Source organism: Aotus nancymaae, unplaced genomic scaffold, assembly GCF_030222135.1.
Source record: "Aotus nancymaae isolate 86718 unplaced genomic scaffold, 86718_ANA_hifiasm-v0.15.2.pri h1tg000049l, whole genome shotgun sequence".
NCBI lineage: Eukaryota > Metazoa > Chordata > Mammalia > Primates > Aotidae > Aotus > Aotus nancymaae.
In genome coordinates, this window is record NW_026988463.1 from 31043656 (window position 1) to 31060862 (window position 17207).

At 36.8% G+C, this 17207-nt stretch overlaps 1 pseudogene; it reads left to right on the plus strand.

Annotated features, from left to right (window-relative positions):
* Window positions 1-8439: 8439 nt before the first annotated feature.
* Window positions 8440-9904, plus strand: LOC105730229 (protein phosphatase 1A-like; annotated as a pseudogene).
* The last annotated feature ends 7303 nt before the right edge of the window (window positions 9905-17207 follow it).

The following is a 17207-nucleotide window of genomic DNA, read 5'->3' on the forward strand; positions in this document are numbered from 1 at the left end:
TTACTAAACTTGTTGTCTCTTCTTCATTTGTGATGATAGCCATTCCAACAGGGTGAGCAGATGTTTCACTGTGGTTTTGGTTTGCATTTTCCTGATGGTTACCGCTGTTGACATTTTTTCATAAATCTGCTGGCCACTTGCATGCCTTTGTTCTCACCTATTTTTGCTGCTATAACAAAATACTTCAGACTGGGTAATTTGTAAAGAACAGAAATTTATTGTTGGCAGCTGAGAAGCCTGGCAAGTCCAAGAGCAAGGCACCCGTAGGTTCAGTGTTGGGTCAGAGCTTCTTTCTGCTGCCAGGTCCCACCTTGTTGCATCCTCCAGAGGGAAGAAACCCTGTGACCTCACATGGTAGAAAGCAGGAAAGCAGAGGAACTTAATTATTCCTCAAAAGGACAACATTTCCCCCCAACCACCCTGAGGATTAAGCTTTAACTTGAATTTGTAAGGGGACATCCATTGTAACTCTGGCAGTCTTCTTTTGAGAAACGTCTATTCTGGTCCTTTGCTCATTTTCTAATTGGGTATTTGTTTTCTTTCTATTCAGTTGTCTGAGCTCCTTAAATACTTTGGATATTAACCTTTTAAAATGTATTGCTAAATTGTACGATGTTTGAACTTTTTTTTTTTTTTTTTTTTTTTTTTTTGAGGCGGAGTTTCGCTCTTGATACCCAGGCTGGAGTGCAATGGCGCGATCTCGGCTCACCGCAACCTCCGCCTCCTGGGTTCAGGCAATTCTCCTGCCTCAGCCTCCTGAGTAGCTGGGATTACAGGCACGTGCCACCATGCCCAGCTAATTTTTTGTATTAGTAGAGACGGGGTTTCACCATGTTGACCAGGATGGTCTCGATCTCTTGACCTCGTGATCCACCCGCCTCGGCCTCCCAAAGTGCTGGGATTACAGGCTTGAGCCACCGCGCCCGGCCACGATGTTTGAACTTTAAAAAGGATGTTATACTACATAATAGCTGTTCAAATTTGCTTTTTTATTCAGCATTGTACTAATAAGGATTATACACATTTTTGCATGGAGCTGTGAGTTATTCATTTTAACTGCCTTATAATATTTCATCATTTGATTATATTATGTTGTATTTATCCATTATTCTGTCAATAGAAGTTTTTCAACTTTTTGAATGATAAAGATGATGACTCTCAATGTTTGCCTAGATGTCTGTCTGCTATAAATCAAGGAATAGGGTAAATTGGCCGCACATATACACATAGTTAACTTGACAAGATGTCCCATTTTATCACAAAATGCTTTCACAAAGTTTACTATCTCAAGGATTGTACATGAGACCTGATTGACTAAAATATTTTGTATAGCCGAGTATTATCATATTTGTTACTTTTGCCAACATAACAGGTGTAAATTTATATTTTTTATTTCTGTGTAAATAATTGTAAACATCTCTTTATGTATCTATTAGTGATATGTATTTATTTGTGAAATATCTATTCATGCTTTTGACCACTGGTCTCTTTGGTTTTTATTTCTCCTATTAAATTTAGGAGTTTTCCTGTATTTTTTACACTATGACTTTGGGAGTTATACACATGGCAAATAGCTTCTTGCCTTCTTGTCTTTGTTTTCTGGTGAGTGGGGTGCTTTTTATTTTCTTAACGTGTACTTTTATAAATAGAAAATCTTAATCAGAATTGAACTGTAGTGATTAATCTTTATTTACACATTTGTGCTGAAATAAATATTTTAATATCAAAACTTTAAAAAGTTAGTAAGATTTACATGTATAGGCATACATATATGTTACTTTTTTCCTCTATAAAATTTTGGGTTTTGCTTTCAATATTTAAATTACTTTTCTGGTTTAAATGTAAATATATGATGTAGGGTAAGAATCCTATTTTCACTTTTTAACAAGAATAATTATTTTTTCACCACTATTTTTCAACAACTTCTGTTCTTCAGCAACCTATCATGTCATCACTGTTATAAAATTTCAGATATATTTCTGTGCTTTGTATAATTTTTGTTTGTTCTTATGCCCCCAATACAATACTCTCTTAAAGAATGATAATTTTAAAGTAATTTATTTTACTTCTCTTCTCTGGAGGAGTATTTCTATTCTTGACTTTTTAGCTTTCAATATAAATTTAAAAATTGATTTGTGAGATTTCACACCACATAGATATACAGATCATAATACAAATGCATGTCTATTGGATTTAACTAGATTAGAATTAAAATGATCAAATTTACATCTTGATTTGGGGAAAAAATGAAAACTTTAAGAAATTAGGATTTTATATCCATGAATATAGTATATAAAGCTTTATGGTATTTTAAGTGTTGTTTATGAAAGTTTTATAATTTTCAACATACAGTCTTCAGCATATTTTGCAAATGTATTCCTGTAAGTTCTATATTTTTATGTAACTATTACAAGTAATAGCCTTATTAAAATGTTTTTGTCGCCGGGCACGGTGGCTCACGCCTGTAATCCCAGCACTTTGGGAGGCCGAGGCGGGTGGATCACAAAGTCAAGAGATCAGGGAAAAAATGAAAACTTTAAGAAATTAGGATTTTATATCCATGAATATAGTATATAAAGCTTTATGGTATTTTAAGTGTTCTTTATGAAAGTTTTATAATTTTCAATGTACAGTCTTCAGCATATTTTCCAAATGTATTCCTGTAAGTTCTATATTTTTATGTAACTATTACAAGTAATAGCCTTATTAAAATGTTTTTGTTGCCAGGCACGGTGGCTCATGCCTGTAATCCCAGCACTTTGGGAGGCTGAGGTGGGTGGATCACGAGGTCAAGAGATCGAGATCATCCTGGTCAACATGGTGAAACCCCGTTTCTACTAAAAATACAAAAAATTAGCTGGGCATGGTGGCGCGTGCCTGTAATCCCAGCTACTCAGGAAGCTGAGGCAGGAGAATTGCCTGAACCCAGGAAGCAGAGGTTGCGGTGAGCCAAGATCATGCCATTGCACTTTAGCCTGGGTAACGAGCGAAACGCCATCTCGAAAAAAATATATATATATGTTTTTGTCTTAAATGCTGCTATTACAAGCTGGCTTTAAAAATTAGTTTCTAGAATACAAGCACTAGGAATTCAGTTGCCAATTACTGTTTTTATGTTTGAAAATTTGAAAGATTTTTCTGTGCTGGTCACCATCTCTACATTAAAACAGCTGCTGTCTACATAGTGATGGTTGTCCCTTTGAAATAAGACACACTCTTCACATCGCCACAAACACAGTCTCCTCCCTGTCACTCACTTAATTTTTATCTGTTCCAGTAACCTTTTACTCAGGCTATCATGAAATATTTTTAAACTACATAAAGAGAAAACATTAGCTTCTGAAAACAGGAGTGACTTTGTAGATATTAAGTTGGTTTTAGAAATTATTTCTGGAAAGCATTTTTATAAAATCCATTTAATGCCATTCAGGAGTTGAGAATGGCTGATAAGAATAGCTTATCCTCTGCTTCCAAGGAAAAAAAGTGCTTTGTTTTTGTTTTGTTTTCATATGTTCTCTGTAGCCATGAGGTTTGTTTTATTTTGAACAGCCTTGTGATATTAATTTATTGGAATCTTCTCCCAAACTCCTGTCATCCTACATAGATGAAGTGTTCCCAAAGCATGACCATGAATGTGAAAACTCCAAGTTTTGGAGAGAGAATTTCTGAGCTAGCTGCCAAGGCTTTTTCCAGCTAATTAGTGCTGCTGCTTTTCCATCAATTGGGAGGGTGGCAATGGAGGCCGTGCAAACCATGCAGCGGAGTAACACCTAATCAAGACGCTTTAAACACAACGGTGGAATAAAAACCTGAACTGTCTCTTTTCTCTGGATTCTGTTACACTGGAAAACCTGAATTTTAAACTATCGTTTCTGTTTCTCGGAAAGGCATAAAACAGCACGAAGTTCAGGGATCAGCACCCTCCTTGGTCAGGTAGTATTGATAAACACTTGGTTACCATTTCCAAGTTATAAAGTACTTTAATTTTTAAATTTCTTATATGTGTGTATTTGTGTATCTGTGTATAAAATTTTCATTTAGTATATATGAAACATAGAGATTAGAGAGTGTACGTAACTTATCCAAGGTAATGTAACCTAGCAGAGAAATGGCGAAGCCAGGGTTCAAACTGTCATCTTCCAAATGCCTTCCTTTTTTTCTAAATTCATTTCCTAGATTTGCTTGCAATGTCGATTTTCACTGTCAGCCTCTCTTTAATATTCATCAAAAACTAGATGCATATTTGTCCTGGAAATTGCTTTTTTGCCACTTTGAGAAGATAGTTGAGTCCTTCTGGTTGATAGATATAACCAAATATTATGGGTACAAAGCCAGCGATGGGCATCAGCTTTACTTACTCATGGTATAATGCAAACCCCACACATAAGGGCGCTTCTCGAGTGCTGTTGTTTATGCATTTAATGTTTCATGGTAGGACAGAAAAGCTTGTGTTTGCCAACGTATTGATATTATCTAGAGGATTCATCTGATTTCCAAAGCAGTTTCTATTGCATTTTCAGATTGTTTGAAATTAACATCATACCCATATTGCCTTTCTAAAGCCTGTTTCTTTCTAATGTGTACAGTAGCTGAGACCGGGAGCATAGGGAGCCAGGTAATTTAGAGAGTCAGCAAACCGTGAATTTTTGGCTTGAATTACTTTAGGCTCAAACCCATCTTACTAAAACAAACATTTTAGGTCACTTAATCCAAGGGGGAAAAAAATCCATTTTTTTAAAATTCCCAACTTGCTCAAAGAACTAGTACATTTTTCTCTTTTTTGCTCAATAATTTAGATCATGCTCTCTTAATTATGTGCTTTTACTTTTACAGCCAAAGTCACTCAAGGGAAAAATGGTGCAATAGATACAATAGGGATCTAGAAGAGTTTTGGTCAAAGAAAGAAAGACAGAACCAGAAGCCAAACAAGGAACTAGGGTCTGAGCACCAGTGTGTAGGTCATTGCCGAGCAAAACAAAACAAAACAAAAAAGATCTAAGTGCAAAATTAAAGGATATTATATGTTACAAATAAAAATTGTGTTATCTGTAAAAACAACCTATTTTAATCCAGTTTATGAACTAAAATAGAATTAATGACTTTTTGTAAAGAAGAAATCATGACCTCATAAACAAATTTAGCAGAAAAATTTAGAGAATTTTTTCATAAGAATGAGCCATATAAAATGCTATTTTAAAAAAGAGATTAAATGTTCAAAAACTCACAGGTGTACATTATTTTTATGAAAAGTAAAAGACTGATACACAACATAAAAAAGTATATATCCTGGAACCTTCCTGACATCTGTAATTAGTTTAAAGTTCACTTATTTTTTAATCTAGTAACGCATCAAAGCTATTGCATATTTTGTATGATTATGTATTTTCAAATCATTTTAGCTTACATCCAATTTAGAGAACAGTACAAAAACTCTTCTATCTACTTTTTTACCCAGTCCCTGCAATTGTTGCTATTTGTACTTACCATATGGGCTTTACCATTTTCTACATACTCATATTATCATGTATGTGAACCATTTAAATGTCAGGTGCAGCCCCATGCATCTTTATCCCTAATACTAATATTTTATAGCAGTAAATACTATTTCCTAAGAAAAAGCATATTACTATGGTACAGTGAACTAAATCAGGAAATGAACATTAATATAATACTATGATTTGATCTACAGATCTTAACTATCTTTTGTCAATTTCCCCAATAATTGTTTTTTAATCAATGGCCAGACCCAAGACCACACATTGCCTTTAGTTTCCGTGACACAGCTCAGTCTCCTTCAATCTGGACACTCCACATTCTGTTTTCCTCTGTTTTCCTGAGTGTGGCATTTTGCGAGAGAACTGGCTGGATGCCTTGTAGAGCATCCTTCAATTTGCATTTGCCCGAAGCATCCTTGTTATTCGACTGAAGTCATGTGTTTTCGGCAAAAGGGATGTTGTGTCTTTCTCAGTGCATTAAAGAGTAGATGTACATTTTTAAAGTTCAGTAGATTTCAAAATGTTTTGCCTGAAAGCAATTAATAAAAATTACAAATCATTTATTTACTTGTTCATTAAGAGAGAGAATAAAATTAGAGCTGTATTAATCTTAAGTTGAGAATTTACCATATACCAGCTACTAATTAATTTATATTCATTTACCTGAATTCTTTATTATGATCCTGTTTCTTTTATTTTTTTCTCTTCTTTTTTTAATTTGACAAACACAAAAGAGCATTTGATATCATTTATGTTAAAACTGGGGCATTCTGTACATGTTGACTCTTTCTCTTCTTTCTTTCTTTCTCTTTCTTCTCTCCTTTCTTTCTTTCCTTCTTTCAGTCTGCTCTCCATCCTTTTTTCCTTCCTTCGTTCTTTCCTTCCTTCCTTCCTTCTTTCCTTGGCTCTCTTTCTGTTTTTCTCTCTCTTTATTCCAGTGTTTCTATTTATGAAGAAGGGACAAAAATGTCATAGTGTAATAGAGAAATTGTCATTTATGTTAGAGATAATTTGTAAACAAAGCTAATCAAAACTCACACCCCTCCAGAAAAAGAACCCTAAAAACCCAGATAGATGCTCAATATATTTTGCTTACAAGGTAAAAGATGGAGATGAAATAGTATCATATAAAATGACCAAATAAAATGGACGAAGGCAGAAAAACACAGAGAAAATGTAACAAATAATCCACAAATATGATAAACATTAACCTAACTATGTTAGCGATAACTTTAAATGTGAACAATCTGTATGCACCAGTTTAAAAAGGTAATTAGGAGAGCAGATAAGAAAAAGAAACAAAATCTCAACTATTTGTTTTCTGTAAGAAATCCATTTTAAATATAAAGACTCAGGAGAAAAGAAAAGTGATAGGCTTCCAATTTCAGCTCTCACATGTCAGCATCACGAAAGTTGCTATTTCTGTCCTCATGACAACAACAAAAATGTTGAAAGAACAAAATTATTAATTTTTTAAGTCCTTCAGAAAATTGAGTTTGCAGAGAAAACTGTCACTCTAGAATCTGGCAACATGCGTATACAGAGAACTGCAGGATGTATTTGACATGAAAAGCACCACCAAAACTCGAACTAATTTACATATATGGGTTCCTTTATCCACCATTATTAGAACACAGCTCAAGCTCACAGAAAATGTTCACCGAGAGACTGCATTCTGGGCTATACAACACAACTTAACACATTTAAAAGAAAAATGTAATGCAAAGTATACTCTAAGACCACAGTGAAATTAATTTATAAATCAATGGCAGAGCAATAGCAAGAAATTCCAAAATATTTGGAGAGTAAACTAGATGTCACTAAAGAATACATGAACCTAAGAAGAACTCTCAAAAGAAATTTACATGTATTTGAATTAAAAAGTTAAAAGCTTGTCAAAATTTGTTGAATGCAATGAAATTCATGTTTGAACTGAACTTTATAGCATTAAGTGCACATGTTAGGGGAAAAAAAACTTTAAAAAAATCAAGAGTATAAGCTTCTACGTTAGGGAACTAGAGAAAGTGAAGCCATGCAAACAAACTAGGCAGAAGAAAATATTGAGTAAAAGTTAAAACAAAAGTCAGTACAGTTTAAAAATGTATTGGAGAAAATAAATTCTTATTTTTTATCCTATTTTATTATTTATTTGAAAAAAGTTGACAAAAATTCTCATACTAATAAAAATTGAGATTACATAAATAATAATCAAAATCAGAAATAAACGAAGATTCATTACTGTTGATCTCATGGGCACTAAAAGAAGAATAAAGAAATTGTATTAACAAATTTATGTGCACAAATTTGATAACTTATATAGAAGCATAATCCATAAATAAAACCCTGATAAGTTAGAATCCTAAAATTAAAAGAATCTGCTCTTTGAAATATGCTGCTAAGATAATAAAAGACAAGCCACAGACTGGAATGAAATATTTCCAAAACCTTTATGAGAATGGACTTGTATCCAAAATACACCAAGAACTCTTAAAACTCAAAAATAAAAATAAAATTAAAAAACAAAAACCTGGGCGCTAGGGACGGGGGCGCGCGGGGATCTCGGCGCGGGTCCGGCCCGCAGCTTCGGGTCCTTAGGCGGCTGCTGCTCCGGAACGGGTGGTTGGGGACGGGGGGTGGGGGGACGCCAGGCAGGTGAGGCGCGAAAGCGATGAGTCCTCGGCTCTTCCTGCTCCTCCTCCGGGACCCGCTCTCTGCCTCCCTCTCCAACGCCCGGATGATCTGAGCTGCGAGGGCGCCGAGAGCCGGGGGCCCGGACGCAGCCCGGCTCCTCCCCTCCTCCGCCCCCTCCCCGGCCTGACCTGGCCCGCCGCTGCCGCGGTGACCCCCTCCCCGCCCCCTCCCAGGCTGCCGCCGCCGCTGCCGCCTCGGCCGACCAGGGAACTGCCCGCCCGCGGCTGCTCCGGCCCTAGAAGATCAAGACACAATGAGAGCATTTTTAGACAAGCCAAAGATGGAAAAGCGTAATGCCCAGGGGCAGGGTAATGGGTTGCGATATGGGCTGAGCAGCATGCAACGTTGGCGTGTTGAAATGGAGGATGCACATACGGCTGTGATCGGTTTGCCAAGTGGACTTGAATCGTGGTCATTCTTTGCTGTATATGATGGGCACGCTGGTTCTCAGGTTGCCAAATACTGCTGTGAGCATTTGTTACATCACATCACCAATAACCAGGATTTTAAAGGGTCTTCAGGAGCACCTTCTGTGGAAAATGTAAAGAATGGAATCAGAACAGGTTTTCTGGAGATTGATGAACACGTGAGAGTTATGTAAGAGAAGAAACATGGTGCAGATAGAAGTGGGTCAACAGCTGTAGGTGTCTTAATTTCTCCCCAACATACTTATTTCATTAACTGTGGAGACTCAAGAGGTTTTACTTTGTAGAAACAGGAAAGTTCATTTCTTCACACAAGATCACAAACCAAGTAATCCGCTGGAAAAAGAACGAATTCAGAATGCAGGTGGCTCTGTAATGATTCAGTGTGTGAATGGCTCTCTGGCTGTATCAAGGGCCCTTGGGGATTTTGATTACAAATGTGTCCATGGAAAAGGTCCTACTGAGCAGCTTGTCTCACCAGAGCCTGAAGTCCATGATATTGAAAGATCTGAAGAAGATGTCAGTTCATTATCCTTGCATGTGGTGGTATCTGGGATGTTATGGGAAATGAAGAGCTCTGTGATTTTGTAAGATCCAGACTTGAAGTCACTGATGACCTTGAGAAAGTTTGCAATGAAGTAGTCGACACCTGTTTGTATAAGGGAAGTCAAGACAACATGAGTGTGATTTTGATCTGTTTTCCAAATGCACCCAAAGTATCACCAGAAGCAGTGAAGAAGGAGGCAGAGTTGGACAAGTACCTGGAATGTAGAGTAGAAGGTGGATCATTTAACAAAAAATAAGTAGCTTTATTAAAGAAAAATCTTCAACACAATCAAACTTTAACATTTTAGCTTTTAGATTTTTATGTATCTTTGACATCTAGCATTTAGTGTACAAACGTGGAAAAGGACATTTCTGTAGTAGCTGTTAAGATATATGCAGTTGTCCTATCACAGTTATATTAGAAGTAACAACTAGCGTGGAAAGAACCTACGTTCTGTTCAGGATACTTCTGTTTTAAAACGCTAAAATGTTTGTGTGCTCTAAAATTCTTGATGAATTCACTGGCATGAGTAACTTTTTTGCCGGGAAAATCTGATTTGTGGTTTATTTAATTACAAAGAGATTGTGATGGTGATAATTTTAATACCATCTTTCTATGAAAAGCTGTGTATATTTTTAATCTCTAGGGCCTTTTTTCGATAACTTGAAAATCACAGCCTCATCATTAGCAACGTTATATACACAGCTTTAAAAAATTTGCTCTAAACTGTTTCAGAGCTTCTTACCTAAGCCATAAACTGTCTCACCTAAACAAGATAGACCTCAATAGAAGACATAATATTTCTCTACCTGGCAGAAATGTAACTGCTGAGTAAGATTAAGACATAAGTTGAGGACTTCTAGAGTATATTTCTCATAATTCTGCAGAGACTTCAATTTATTGCATATATTCAGTAAGTGTCTATGCAGTTTCTGTAAGCAGAAAACTTGGCATGACTTTATTAGTGTTAAAATGTGAAAATGCTGGTGAACTGAGGTAGAAAAAATACAAGAAAAAAATTAAATTTAAAAAATAGTATTAAAATGCATTTTAGCCTCCTAATGTTAATTTGCACGTTAAAGACCTCTAGTCTCATGCAAGTATTGACCTATCACACCTATATCCCACTGTGCCTGCATTATTAAAATTACTGTTCACTTTAATTTTGTTTTTTCCCTTTTTACTGTTTGATACCAATCATAATCAGTCTGATACTAGAATCATGATTGGTTTTGTTCTTTAGTACTGTCTAGAGCTACTATTTTGATTTTATTGCCATCTCCCACTTGATAGTGATACATCTACTATTTGTACTATTTAGTATTGCAGTCACTGGACATGCTATTCAATGAGTTTGTCTCCTTATTGTTACCAAGGGTCTTGGAATTTTTATATTTTAAATTAATCATTCAATATAAGATATTTATAGGTAAAATTTTAAAATATTTAGAATGCTACAGTCATTGGTTCAAATGATTAGTGGAAAAATACAAATTCATAAGAATAATATGTGTAGGGATAAGTCGATGTTTAATGTATTGGCACTTTAACTTGGGCAGACATGTTTTCTTCTTGGTCTAAAGAAATAATAAGTATTTTAATATTTTTACTATGAAATGGGATCCAGTTTTAGAAATTAATTGCTCCTTTTCTCTTTAGTGTATACTCTTTAAGTTTTAGATGGAATTATGAAATACTTTACATAATTTTGTTACAATACTAAGTTTTATATTTCTTATTATCAAGCAAGAGTTGCCACCTGGACAGAGTTTACATTGACACTCAATACTTTTGATATCTTAAAGTCTTATTATACTTGTACCATTCAGTTGGAGATTGTCATAAATTAAATATGCTATTTTTTACTCAGATTTGATGAGACTGCAAATAGAGAATAAATATTACATAAAAAATGCTATTTTAAAACATAGAAAAAAAACCTTTAAGAAATAGATGAAAGATCTGAACAGACACCTCTCCAACAAAGGTATACAAACAGCAAAAAAATAAAAGCATAGGTTAAGATGCCCAGTGTAATTAGAAAATTACAAATTAAAATGACAATTAGATACCATTACACACCTATTAGAAAGGCTAATATCCAAACACGGAGAGCACCCACTTCTGGCAAGGATGTGGAGGTGCAGAAATGCTGGTGGGTGTGCAGAACAATCAGGCAGCCACTTGGGCAGTAGTCTGGCAAAGGCAAGCATAGTGTCACTACACACATTTGCAGGTGAACTCCTGAGTGTCTATACAATGGACTTAAAATACATGCCTACACAAAAAGCCATCCTGTACTTTTATGAGCATTTTATTCATGAACACCAGAAACTGGGAAAAAAGCAACAGAAATTATGATATATTCATACATTGGAAGATTATTTAGTGAAGAATACAAATGAGCTCTTTAGCCCTGGAGAGAGGGAGAAAGTTTAAATGCATAGGGCTCAGTAAAAGAAGCCAGTCTGGAAAGGCCGCCTGGTGTATGTAATACCAGCCGTAATGCATGGGAAAGGCAGAAGTACAGACTTGGCAATATGTTCAGTGATTGTCGGTCATTCTGTGGGATGAGGGGAAGGACATCAGGGGAGCACGGAGAGCATCGGGTGTAAACGATTCTGTGTGATGAGAACTGTGGATGCGGGGCGTTGTGCACGTGTAAACTCACAGAACTTTGCAACACATGGGCAGGTCTTACTACATGCAACGTTAAAACATCCATTAGAAGGTGGGCAGCTTCAGGAATGGGTGCAGACAATGACAAAATTAGGCAGCTGCATTACAGCCCCACTGCAGGGGTGACAGGACAAGCTGTAGATGGGGACCTGGACGTGGTGGAGGCTCTGAAGGAAGAGGAGATGCAATCAGTGCTGTTCTGTAGTTGATCAAATGTGGTGTGCCTCAGGAGGAAATCCTGCATCACAAACAAGGCCATCGTTTGATTCCGCTAAGGGAATCTGAAGTTGTGTTAATATTTAATATAAAAGATGAGCCTGAGGTTTCCCGTAGTGCCAGAAAGTAAAACTGCAAACAGCAAAAGAAAATCCAAGAAGGAGGAATGATTGTCTCTGCACCATAGACCGGATGGCTCCTGATGAATATAAATTAATGTCTACCAGAATTCCAAAAAAGGTAGACATCAGCTAATGATAATGTTAACGTGTCCTGCTGACTTAAAACCCTAATCACAGGGGAAACAGGCACGAGTTATACGGTGTGCTACCATTACTACATTTCTACAAACTTAAAGCTGTTCTAAAAGGAAAAGTTTATTTTAAATCTACTTTTAAAAAATTGTACTTTAAGTTTTAGGATACATGTGCAGAACGTGCAGGTTTGTTACATAGGTATACACGAGCCATGGTGGTTTGCTGCATCCATCCCCCATCATATACTTTAGGTATTTCTCCTAATGTTATCCCTCCCCAATCCCCCCACTCCCTGCTATTCCTCCCCTAGTCCCCCACCCCCTGCTATCCCTCCCCTATCCCCCCACCCCACAACAAGCCCCGAGAGTCATGCTCCTCTGCCTGTGACCATGTGTTCTCATTGTTCAACACCCACTCATGAGTGAGAACAAGTGATATTTGGTTTTCTGTTCTTGTGTCAGTTTGCTAAGAACTTATTTTTTTTAAGAAAAGCATAAGGCCATAGGAAGTGAATTTAAAAACTAAACTTGAATAATCGAAAAGCTTTTTAAAATATAGCCAAGTTCCACACAAAAGACTCAGAAAAGCAGGTCAAAGTTATCAGGCCGTAAAGGGCACTAGTCCCTTTGCTAGACCCCAAGGGCATCATTGCTGGGAAAAAATCACAGAGCTTTCTCCCGGACAGTCACAATTTGTTCCAGATGAGGAGAAACTCTAGGATGAAAAGTCACACATTTCTGATCAACTATGTAAGTGGGATAATTCATCAGGCATCTATTCATCTCTAACTAATTTGGGAGGAGATCATAATACAATCAGAGATCAATTAATTAAGACAGACAAGTCAGGTCCTTGCTGGGATTAGGAAAAAACTGGTAAGAAAGTAACAGTGGACTGAAAGTCGAGGGAGGACTCTGTGTGGCATCTCTGGGTCTTCTTCTCCCGGGCACTGTTACATCTGCCTGTAAACCTCACAGGACAGCCTTGGCCTCGCTAACACCTGTACTGACCTCTACTCCCATTTGCATGCACCTGCTCCCATTAAAATGCACTTCGTGTGCTGTGGCATTCAGGAAGTTTAAGCAAGCTGTCCTCCTGGACCAGTCCTGTGCTCCGGCCTGGGAGTAATATATTATCAACTCAGCATGTTGGTACTTTATCTACCTTTGTTTTTTAATTTACTGCAATTATTTCTGTCTTTTCTCATTGCAGTTCCTTAAATTACATTATTTTACAGTTCTATGCACATAGAACATGCCCATCGTAGTAAATTGACATGGATTGTCAAAAAGAAGGCAGAGGTTTTCTGATGACACGCTATCGTCCTGGATATGTAGAATCTGGTCTAGAGTCCAGATATTTCAGATTCCATTTTAGATGGAGGTCCAGTCCTTCCACTGCCGTGGCCTTGCTCATCCCCAGCACAATCTCACCCTGCCCGGTGCTGTGTGGCTGCATCAAAACGTTTCTGCCCCCGGCTGCAAGATACCACCACCGTGCTGTAGGTGCCAAAGATGCCACCCGATGCCTCCTTGTTATCTGAACTTCCTCCCTTAATGACTGAATTTGTTTTTTCTTCACATCCTGCTTGCTCCTTGCTCATTTGCAATCATGAGTCAGATTTCATCTGGAGTTTAATTACTTCTCTGGTTAAAACTGATAAATTAATTTGCTTGTTAACTCTTTAACACCTTCCAAGTTCCATGAATAAGGTGCTATTTGTTATTTTATTTTTGGTGGTGGAGGGTTGGTGTTTTCCTGGGATTACGGCAGTGAGCTAGAGGATGGGACGTTGTGGATTAGGCCCTTGAAAGCTGGCAGGATGAACCTCACTCCTGCACAGCTATTCAAGCAAGACGCAGCCACACCTGGTGTTCATTCAACCATATCTTGTCCCAACCACAGAATTATTGAAACGCTATGTTTTTTTTGTTATTTTACAGATTATTATTATTTTTTGTTCTATATGTAAAATATTTATGATAAAAGACCAAGCTTTGTTTTCCTGTGCAGTGTCATCTTTAAACCACAGTACAAATCTTACATCATGCGTCAGCTTACATCCCACTTTCCTAGTGCTATTTCCATCTTTTAGTTTGTGTCAATTCTTGCTCTCAACATCTTAACGATATGATTGAACATGGAAATATCAGTGCTTCAGCCAACCTTTTAAAATTAACAGACCTCATTTTTAGAGCAGTTTTTGTTTCATAGAAAAATGGGCTGGAAGTAAAGACAGTTCCATATCAGTCTTCATTAAAGTTTCCCCACCATTATTATTATCACCCTGCATTCATGTGGTGCATGTGTTAAATCAATGAGTCAATATTGACACGTTATTATGAAAAGTCTATACTTTGCACAAGGGTTTGCTCTGAGCGTTATGCACTTTATATGTTTTGAAAAATTTATAATGACTTGTAGCCATCATGAGAGTATCCTTCAGTATTCCCCTTCCCTAAAAACCTCCTGTGCTCCAAGATGCTCTGTTCATCCCTCCCTCCTCTCCATGCCTGGCACCCACTGATCTTTCTAGTGTCTCCGTAGTCTCGACCTTTCCAGAATGCCATGTGATTGGGATCCTACAGCATGCAGACTTTGCAGACTGACTTCTTTCATTTAGCAAAATGCACTTGTGCTTCCTTCCTCTCTGTGTTTTTATGGTTTGATTGCTCCTGTCTTTTTAGGTGAATCCTTTTCTATTGCCTGGGTGCACTGCCCATTGTTCATTCAACCATCTATTGAAGGACAACTCAGCTGCTTTCAGTTTTAGGTGACTATGAATAAAGCTACTATCAAGGTTCAATGTAGGGTTTTTTGGTGAACATAAGTTTTTAACTCTTTTTGGTAAATAAAAAGGAAGACAATTGCTGGGTCATAAATCAGAGTACTTTTAGTTTTGCAAAATAGCTGGCAAAAGGTCTTCTAGAGTGGCTTTGCCATCTGAGTTTCCACCAGCCACAAGCGAGAGTCCCTCTGCTCAACAGCTTCACCAGCATTTGGTGGTGTCAGTGTTTCTGCTTTTCAGCATTTAACAGGTGTGGTGTGCTTGCTCTCTATTGTTCTAACTTGTAATCTGCTAACGACGTATGACTTTGAGCGTCTTTTTGTATTCTTTTATTCCATCTGTATATTTTCCTTCTTTAAATGCCTGTTCCGATATTTTGTTCATTCTTTAATTGCATTGTTTGTTCTTGCATTGTTGACTTTAAAAGTTCTTTGTATAGTACAATTTGGATATCAGCCCTTTATCAGATATGTTTTTTGCAAAAATTATCTCCCAGTCCGTGGCTTGTGGTTTATAAGTTTTTTATTCATGAATCATAATGTGGATGTTTTATCCAAAACTAAGTTATCTAGATTTTCTCCTGTGTATCTCCACACTGTATAGTCTTGTGTTTTATATTTAGGTCTATGACACATTTTGAGTTAATTCAATAACGGGTTGTAATGTCTGTGTCTAGAACCTTTTTTCTTCTTTTTATGTGGATGTTGAGTTGTTCTATGTGAGCTTATTTCTAGGCATCCTATTCTGTTCCATTAATCTGTTTTTCTGTTATGTCATCAACACCGCACTGCTTTGATTACTGTAAGACCTGAAGTCAAGTTGTGTTGGTCCTCTACTTTGCTCTCTTCCTTCAGCATTGTGTTAGCATTCTAGGACTTTTGTCTTCACATACAAATTTAAAGTAAAAAATTGTTCTCATGGAGGTAGAGTAGGATGATTGATAAGAGAGGCTTGGAAAGGTATGTGCATGGTAGGCTCATGGGTACAAACACAGAATTAGGTAGATACAATAAGTTTCAACATTTGACAGCAGAATAGCATGACTGTAGTTAACAATGATACGTTTTATATTTCAAAATAGCTAGAAGAGGAGACTTGATATGTTCACAGCACATACCTGAGCTCAAGTTCGAGACTAGCCTGGGCAACACGGTGAAACCCCATTATCTGGGCATGGTGACCAGCACCTGTAATCCTAGAACTTGGGAGGCTGAGGGAGGAGAATCGCTTGAACCTGGGAGGCAGAGATTGCAGTGAGCTGAGATTGCATCACTGCACTCTAGCCTGGGTGACATGGTGAGACTCTGTCTCCAAAAAATAAACAGACAAACAAACAAAAGTCAATGAATAAAACTTAGAATCAGTTTGTTGATATTCAAAGAATAACTTGTTAGGATTTTAACCAGGTTTGTATTGAATGTGTAGTTCAAATTGGGAAGAACTGACATCTTGACAATATTGAGTCTTCCTATTTTTAAACACAAAATATATCTACATTTTTGAGCTTTTACAAAAATTTATTTCATCAAAGTTGTATGCTTTTCCTCATCTAGATCTTAGACACATTTTGTTAGAGATATACCCATTTAGTTTTCTTTGTGGGTTGATGCTAATGTAAATGATACCGTGATTTTAATTTTAAATTTCATGTATTATTTATTTGCTGGTACAGAAGACAATGTTTGACTTTGATATATTAGCCTGTATCTTGCAGCCTTTTAAAAACCACTAATTACTTCTAGCACTTTTATTGTGGATTATTTTGAACTTTCCACAAAGACAGTCATGTCATCTGAGAATGAAGTCAACTTTATTTTTTCCATCCCAATCTGTATACGTTTTGTTTTCTAGTCTTGTCTCATTGCATTTTCTAGTTATTCAATTATGATGTTAAATAGGAGTGGTCAGTGGGGGTATCCTGGCTTTGCTCTTGATCTTAGTGAAAAAGCTTTTAGTTTCTCACCAGCAAGTAAGATGACAGCTTTGCTCCAGAAGAAGCAATCACTATAATCATTTCTAATTCCACAAATTACCTGTGCTTGCTGAATTTATTTTGTAAAAGCAAAAACTTGGTATCAAAATATGATATAACTTTATATCATAGGAAAA